At 35.4% G+C, this 7175-nt stretch overlaps 1 long non-coding RNA gene across 1 annotated transcript; it reads right to left on the reverse strand.

Annotated features, from left to right (window-relative positions):
- Nucleotides 1-272: 272 nt before the first annotated feature.
- On the reverse strand, nt 273-3973 carry LOC146440815 (uncharacterized). Its single transcript, XR_014850369.1, has 2 exons — nt 3864-3973; nt 273-1403 (listed from the first exon to the last, which is right to left on the reverse strand). It is a non-coding gene; the product is annotated as an uncharacterized LOC146440815 (long non-coding RNA).
- Between the last annotated feature and the right edge of the window lie 3202 nt (nt 3974-7175).

The raw sequence follows: 7175 nt of genomic DNA on the forward strand, positions 1-7175 counted from the left end.
TACCTGGAGATTGGAAAAGTGACAAGTGTCAGGCCATTCCTGACAGATTTAGCTATATCACTGCTAGAGAAAATGTTTCAGCTTCCCAGATTTTCTCAGCTAAAATACAGTCAAAACAGAAATGAAAATGCATAGTTAATAAGATGACAGTTGTTTAGACCCCCAAAACAGACTTCTTTTGAATTAAAAATGATTTCTGAGAAATAAAAAGTCCAAATGCTTTTTCAACATTTTTAATTTCAAAAAAATAATAACATTCAAAAATTATGGCATTCTTTTAGTCTGGCTTTTTATTTGATAATTTTTGTGTTTCCTTAATTATGCAATACATGGCAGACTCTTGGATTTTCCCAAGAGGTTATAATACACCATCTCTTAGAAACAAACACTTTAATTGGGTACACTCTCTTTCTGGCTTGTACAATGTGTGTAATCATCTTCTAAAGCAGAAGAATGCAGGTTTGCATTCCACCAGTTTGAGTAAAAATATGAATGCTGGAGTGGAGGGTATTTATAAAGGCCATATTTGGTCTCAGGGGTTAACTTCCTTATGCAATGTCTCCTGCTTTGAAATAGCCTCTGCTGGAGCTTCTCTTGCTACCAAGCACAGGGAGAGTTTCAAACCAAAAAAAAAAAAAGGCTAAATTCTCCTTTGTGAACACCCCACTGCTAAACATGGAGGATTTTCTCATTAAGAGATTAAAGCACAGGTACATTTTAAATTGTCAAATGCTCACAGACTGATGTCTTCATGCTGTCTCCAAATCCTTCTGCAGCTGGTGCTTCTCTCACCACGATCTCTGCAAGTCCCCTCAAAACCCATGTGCATCCATAAGTTCTAGCTGGATTCAAAACCCAGCAAAACAAGGCTTTCTTGAGCCCTACAGGATTAGCAAATACTACAAACTTAAAATTAACTACAGGAAATGTAATGCACAGTGCACAGATCCAGTGAATGCTCCAAGAGATCACTCCCAGGTGTAGAAGGTGTAGAAGGACAGACTCAGACCAGCTTCTCATGGTAGTGATAGAAACATTCCAACATTCACATTTTGCACACGTTTCAGCATTCATATTATGCAATTACTCCATAGTGAGAGCTATGTTCTCTGAAGCATGAATATAAAATAAAGAAGCTTTCAGTGGAAAATATGTATGCTTTCATCAGTGTTTTTCATTTAAATGTTCTTGCATGCTAATCAGAGCAATCATTTAGAACACAAACTCACGCTTCTCGTAGCTCTCAGTTCATTGACACTGCACAGAAAGGCCTATGGATTTCAGAAGAGGCATCAGTCCAGAAATTGCTCCACTTGGGAAAACCTCTGAACTTCTGTTTTCTTCCAGATAAATTAAGGACGTTTTATAACTATGGACATCTGAAAATCTGTGGGTGATAAAATCTGAAAGAAAGATCAATATTTAGGTTAGCAGATAACTCTCCAGAGTTGTCCATCCATCCATCCATCCATCCATCCATCCATCCATCCATCCCCACTAGAAGGTAGTTTCACATCAAATGAAGGGCAGTAAATCTTTCAAACACACAAACACAAAGGGAATGAACTTAGTCTAAGAGTCATCCAAAGCAACACACAAATGCTTTCCTGAGAGACAACAGGAATATCTCTATATGGATATCAACAGCAGTACACTCTGCCAGAAGTCTGACAACTCAGGATAGGAAGAAAAGACATATGCAAGAGTCCAGACCATGTTTATGAAGGTCTAAAAAGGGAAAGCCACAGTTCTTTCGTAAGATCACGATTCCCTTATATTTTGTCATGTAAGTCAATATTATCGGCAGCAAAATTGCTAAAAATCATCTCATTCAACATCTGTTCAACTTTCACATGACAAAGAATCATCTCAGTCCATATATTTTTCTAATAACTAGATAAGCTACACTTAATTTTCTCTAGCACCTCAGTAGAGCCTAGAGGAGAGAAAATATGGGGTTTAGACCTTTTAGAAAGTTCATGTGTGTAGAAGTATATCATGCTGCCTTCCAATTTCTCTGAATAGGATTAAAAAAAAAGAAGATTCCCCAGAAATGCCCAGAGACACAGGACACAATCTGGCAGTCTTACTCATAGGCTACCCATGGAGTAAAGGACTTCTTAAAACAAGTACAATTTGTAGGTTCCAGATTTATAAAGCTAATGGAAAATTGGGTCCTTTTATTTGCATTGTGTGAAATGTAAAAGCAGTAAATAGTAGAAGAAAAGATTTCAAGAACATTTTTGTTTGTTTATTTCACATTATCAATTAACACCACATGTTAATACTCAACATTTTGTTTTTTAAGACTGTGGAGTCCTAGGCTCAGATGAACTATAACTTCTGGTTAAGCTTGATTAACTTCCCAAATTCTGCTCTGTTCATTCTTGCTGTCATATTGAAATCCAATATTCAAGGGGATGCCAAGTCCTTGATGAAAACAGTCTTTAATGATATCCTAACCAATGGATTAGAATTAGATTGGGCTCATATGGGAATAATCAATCACAGTTTACATTTAGGCCATTCAGCACATTCAATATGCACTCACACATACAATGTATAAAAAGATATATACTATTAAAAGCATTGTTTTGACAGAATTGAAGAAAATACAGATTCAAAGTACTCTAGGTCATTTGGACACATCTTTCTTCCATTAATTTTAATGGAAGAGATGGACCAGGTTCATACTTGGCTTGCAGTGACACAATTTCACAGAAGTCAGTTGGACAATATTGATTTACTTTTGCTAAGAATAAGGGTTTAGATCTCCCAAAAGAGAATCAGTTTGTGAATCAAAATTATACTCTGCCAGAAAAATTCAAAAGTACTCTCATTTGGCAAAGATATATTGATTAAAAGCCCTGAGCTGTATCCTTTCTTTCAAATGTTTCATTCTTACTGACTTTAGCATGTATGAACACAAAATATTTAAGTCCCTTCTAACATTAAAATTTTTCATAAATAAGGGCTACTAGATAAGCGATCTTCTGGTTAACTTCTTGATAGGTTTCTGAGAATACTGATATCTTAAAAAAAACGCTACTGGACTTTCTCAGAAACATGTTAATTTCGGCAGCATTTTGTTTCAGCAAAATATCCAAGCAAATATTGTTCAGTTATATCAAATCATGCCAACACTGTAAGAATGCTAAACGACTTTTTATTTACTTTCTATTTAACACATTATAAAATACACTATAGCATAAAATAAAGACACAAAATCAAGACAAAAGAATCTTGATTACCTAAAACATATTTTGAATGCATTTTTCCATATGCATAAATGTACTGCAGCATAGGTATTTCTTAAGATACATAGTTCTTAACATGATTCGTTGACATTCATTTCAAAATATTTCACTGTTAATGGTTTAGGTTGACTACCTACCTAGATAATGCATTTTACTCTACTACATAAACATAACACAAAATCATTAATTAATATAAGTATGAATTAATGAGATGATGCAAGCTATCAACAAATCTATGTTCTATTTATTATCTGTAAATTTTTGTCTTCAGAGAAGATGATTTTAACTTATGATTTTAACTTTTTTAAAGGAAACCCATTGTGAATCCAATCTAAATTGTAATAAAACAAAGGTTATGATAATCCACTTTTTTCACCTTCCTTTTTTTGATCCTTGAATAACATGCTTTTTTAAAAATGTCCATTAAAAACTTCAAAAAAATAAACAGCCAAAAAATCAGACCTTATTATCAGGAGAGTTTCTCAAATTCATGATTCTCCAAGAGTGAATTACTCAGATACAAGGTAATAAACTTTTTAAAGCTCCTTCTTCGCCATATCATATACACGACAAGAAGATTTCTGAGTAAAGGAGAAAAATACTTACTGTCTATTAGAGGTGGTGGGAGATGCTGAATTAATCTTTCCATGGTGTCCTGTAGGCACAGTTCAATAAGAAGAACCACAAATAGCTGCATATTAAAAATATAGTACAACTTACAACCAGAAAAAAAAGTTCTATTTCTCTGGAAAAGCAACCACCAGTTACTCATTACCACTCTGTGCTCTCTGATTCCTGGCTTTGTCTTTCAGATTCCCACCCAATCAGGTCTACTTCATGTCCAATATTGGATTTTAGTTTCACTGAGGGACAATAGTCTTTCCAGTGGAAGTTATTTTGAGCACCCCTGAGTGTAGCTTTGCCAGACCTTTATACAGCTCAGTTTTCTGCTTTTATACTTGTGAACAGACTATTGAATGAATATAAAGTGTCCCTGGTCATGTTACAGCTACAGCTCCATGAAACTAATCTATGTGTATGTTAATATATTAAGGACATGCTATACCTTGTTTTTAACCTGCTGCAAGATTAAACTACTATTCTGGAATACCTTGAATATTTTTTCCTCCCTATGAAGTTTAACACAGAAAAATACAAAATTTTCAATGCAGTCCTACAATGACATTATGGTGGTTCATTTTGAGTGCTCATGGCAGGAGGGTGCTGCTGTTTTCAAAAAACTTTGCCTGGAAATACAGAACTATAGAACAAATAATTTCAAAAATAACCTTAAAAGGCCATCTGGTCTAATTCCTGCTGAAAACAGGACCTGCTGTAAATGCCTTCCACAGCACTGAGTCATATCGAACAGCTTGGTATTTCTATTTATCTAGAGACATTTCTTACAAAATTAAATGGGCCCTGGACATTTATGCCATACTAGAAATTCACCTGTTCAGAAAGGATCCTCGTGAGAATGATGGGTTCAGCATCAGTAACAGGACTCAAGAATTGCTGAAGTGGTTGCCTCTATGCACCACAAGTCAGTTTTAATAAGTGATCACTCTTACATATTTGATGTTTTGATGACTGTTAAAATCTATGGAAATTTTGTGCTGATGTGTTACAGGTGTCAAAAATGTCTAATGTGTGGAATTGTTGGTTTGTCAGGTTTTTTAACATATTTTGTTGTGCTTCCAGCAACAGTGGAGGGATAATCTTTTTGGGATATTGAGTCTGATTACGTTGAGTAAAGGCTGATTTTTTGCCAAATGAAAGTATAAAGCTGTGTGTAGGCTAATCTGGAGACAAGAATTATTATTTAATTGGTTTGTGCTGATAGCTTGGTGGTTTTTTTATTTAAATAAAACATCACAGAACAGTTGTGACATTTCATCTCTTTAGTTAAGTGGAAAATATCACATGCTTTAACAAACAGACTTTTTTTACTTACAAATCAATGCAAGTATGAATTTGCAGACAAAACAATAATATATTCTGCCTGCTAATAACAAGATGAAAAGCTTTGTAATTTGTAAAATAAGAGGGGCAAAGAGCTAAAACACAATACAAAACAAAACCAAAAACTGCAGGGTGCCTCAAAAAGAGTTGTTCAGTTCACAGCTGCAATCCTTTTATTTTCCCTTTCCCTCCTACACCAGAGCTGAATGTTCTGGTGGTATGCAGTGATTGCCTTCTGTAATGGCCAGAGCAATGTATTTCTCTCTTTCTGAGGACCTTTATTTCCTTCTGCATTTTAAGAAGACCCCTCTGGAGAAAAGGGCATTGAGAGGTGATGAATTTGGTATGGAAAAGACATCACAGAGCAAAGTTGCAATATTAGGATACTGCTAGAACACTCATTAATGTCATCTCATTATAACTGCTTAAGACATTCTATAAGCCTTGCAACCATTTCCTGGGCTATTTGCTTTTAACACCTTGCTCCTTTCTGTGTGTACCTCCAGCACTCCCACTTTTTATCTCATCAGCCATGAACTCTTCACCTTTTCCTTCAACAGCCCACTCCTGCTAGCTCACAAGGACGAGCAAAATGTTGCCCACATCTTAAATTTACACACATTTTCATATTTCAAGTCCCTGACAGTGTCTAGGCAGCCAGTGGCCTGAGATCATAGCCACACATGCAGCCCTGCATTGTCTTGCAGTTTCTCTGTGCTTCCCCTGGTTGCAATGGACCTACCAGGTGTGTCTGTCTTGTCCTTAAAAGCTGTGAGTCATACAATGAAGGATTTTCTCCCTTCCTAGTCTTTTCAGAGCATGTAGTACAGCTTGGTCAGTGAACACTGCTAGTGCAATAGTAACATACAATCAAGGGGTGATAGAAAAATGTTTGCTCACAAGAAGCTAACAAAAGTAATACTGTTTGCTACCCTCTTTGATAAAAATAATGAAAAGTTCTTAAGACAATAAGACCCAGTTTGTGTAGTTGCTAAAAGTTTAAAAACTGATAGGGCTGTCTTTTAATTGCTAACTTGCCCTGAATCAAAAATTACTGCTTGGTATCAACAGCTTGATAAAGCCAGCCATTCACTAATTTATAGGGTTGTCTAGCTTTTAATGGATTTATGTATGGAAATGCTAAAAAAATTAAAAATATTTGCAGAAATATGGTCTACAAAGCCTTCAATAAAACATTGTATCATCTGTGGGAATGTGTAATATACTCTGGTACTCAGTGATTTATTGCTTCCCTTTTAAATGACACTTGCTGTATTCTAAAGGACTTTCATTTGACATATAGCATTTCTTTTCTAGTCCTTAAATACATGCACATTCACACACAAAAGCACATTGAACAAGACAGATGTACTAACATTTGTTAGCAGGTCAAACTAAAACATTTTCAAGGACGCAGTGTTCTCTTTGACCTGTTAACACTTAAGCAAGCTGCAACAGCCCTATATAATTCAAATTGTAATATGCTTTACTTAACCTTTGTTAACTAACACATGAAGGAACAGCTTTTCCTTTTAGTGAGGACAAAGCATGGTATTTCAAAAGGGCTTGTGTGAGTTGAGAGTATGGCTCTGCACACAGTAAAATCCTACATTTGACTGCTGAACCCATTCTTTCCCCTTCCCACCCAAATCTACATGGAAACAACAGAATAGGGGGAAAAAAAGGTGGAATTAAAAATACTTTGAGTTGTTTTCCATACCAGAAAAAAAAAAATTAAAAAAATCATTTTGCATTTGTGCATGATATTCTCCTGCAAACATGAAATTTCTTAAGGCACTTGTCAGGAAAGACCAAGGAATGAAGGATTAAGCTCATAAATATGCTGCAAAATAAGCTGCACTGGTTTATCCACTAACTAAGTCACTGGAGCACATTTTATAATCTCCAAACTACAGCTCTTGCCTCTGCTTCTGGGATTTGAGGTCAGAATTTTGA

Source organism: Lichenostomus cassidix, chromosome 2 (assembly GCF_008360975.1).
Source record: "Lichenostomus cassidix isolate B80296 chromosome 2, HeHo_3.0, whole genome shotgun sequence".
Taxonomy (NCBI): Eukaryota; Metazoa; Chordata; class Aves; order Passeriformes; family Meliphagidae; genus Lichenostomus; species Lichenostomus cassidix.